Genomic DNA, 1,678 nt, shown 5'->3' on the forward strand with positions numbered 1-1,678 from the left:
TCTTCCTCCTTGGGATTCACGTCCTCTCCTCTCCTCACAGGTTCGGCCATGGCGCTTATGTCAATGGCCTTGCACTCTCCTTTTGGGTTCTCTTCTGTATTGCTTGGGAGAGTACTAGGAGGGATTTCAGTGATCCTTTTACTCAGCTGGCCCACTTGTGCTTCCAAATTTCTAATGGAAGACCTTGTTTCATTCATGAAACTTACAGTGGCCTTAGATAGATCAGAGACTAGATTTGCTAAATTAGAAGCATTTTGTTCAGAGTTCTCTGTCTGTTGCTGAGTGGTTGATGGAAAAGGCTTGCTATTGCTAAACCTGTTTCTTCCACCATTATTAAGGCCTTGTTGAGGCTTTTGATCCTTCCATGAGAAATTTGGATGATTTCTCCATGATGAGTTATAGGTGTTTCCATAAGGTTCACCTAAGTAATTTTCCTCTGCTATTGCAGGGTTCTCAGGATCATAGGCTTCTTCTTCAGAAGATGCCTCTTGAGTACTGTTGGATGCAGCTTGCATTCCATGCAGACTCTGAGAGATCATATTGACTTGCTGAGTCAATATTTTATTCTGAGCCAATATGGCATTCAGAGTATCAACTTCGAGAACTCCCTTCTTCATAGGCGTCCCATTACTCACAGGATTCCTTTCAGAAGTGTACATGAACTGGTTATTAGCAACCATGTCAATGAGTTCTTGAGCTTCTGCAGGCGTTTTCTTTAGGTGAATGGATCCACCTGCAGAAGTGTCCAGTGACATCTTTGGTAGCTCAGATAAACCATCATAGAATATATCCAGGATGGTCCATTCTGAAAGCATGTTAGAAGGACACTTTTTGGTCAACTGTTTGTATCTTTCCCAAGCTTCATAGAGGGATTCACCTTCTTTCTGTCTAAAGGTTTGAACATCAGCTCTAAGCTTGCTCAGCTTTTGAGGAGGAAAGTACTTGGCTAAGAAAGCCGTGACCAGCTTATCCCAAGAGTTCAGGCTGTCTTTTGGTTGAGAATCCAACCATAATCTAGCTCTGTCTCTTACAGCAAAAGGGAAAAGCATGAGCCTGTAGACTTCAGGATCTACTCCATTAGTCTTAACAGTATCACATATCTGCAAGAATTCAGTTAAGAACTGAAAAGGATCTTCAGATGGAAGTCCATGAAACTTGCAGTTCTGCTGCATCAGAGAAACTAATTGAGGTTTCAGCTCAAAGTTGTTTGCTCCAATGGCAGGAATGGAGATGCTTCTTCCATGTAAATTGGAATTAGGTGCAGTGAAGTCACCAAGCATTCTCCTTGCATTGTTGTTGGGTTTGGCTGCCATCTCCTTTACTTGTTCGAAATTTTCAATCAAGTTGTCTCTGGATTGTTGTAATTTAGCTTCTCTTAATTTTTTTCTTCAGAGTCCTTTCAGGTTCTGGATCAGCTTCAACAAGAATGCCTTTTTCTCTGTCCCTGCTCATAAGAAAGAGAAGAGAAAAAGAAAAGAAGAGGAACCCTCTATGTCATAGTAAAGAGGATCCTTATTGTTAGTAGAAGAAAAGAAGAAGAATTTCGAACACAGATAGAAGAGGGGGTTTGAATTTGGTGATGATGTGAGGAAGAGATGTTAGTTAATGAATGAATAAATAGAATAGGATGAGAGAGAAGGAGGGAATTTTCGAAAATTATTTTTGAAAAGGAGTTAGT

General features: G+C 40.6%; 1 non-coding gene across 1 annotated transcript; it reads left to right on the plus strand.

The window, feature by feature from the left end:
• The first annotated feature begins 809 nt into the window (after nt 1–809).
• Nucleotides 810–917, plus strand: LOC112788760 (small nucleolar RNA R71). Its single transcript, XR_003196109.1, has one exon. It is a non-coding gene; the product is annotated as a small nucleolar RNA R71 (small nucleolar RNA).
• Nucleotides 918–1,678: the final 761 nt, after the last annotated feature.

Source organism: Arachis hypogaea, chromosome 20 (genome assembly GCF_003086295.3).
Source record: "Arachis hypogaea cultivar Tifrunner chromosome 20, arahy.Tifrunner.gnm2.J5K5, whole genome shotgun sequence".
In the NCBI taxonomy this organism is placed as follows: Eukaryota; Viridiplantae; Streptophyta; class Magnoliopsida; order Fabales; family Fabaceae; genus Arachis; species Arachis hypogaea.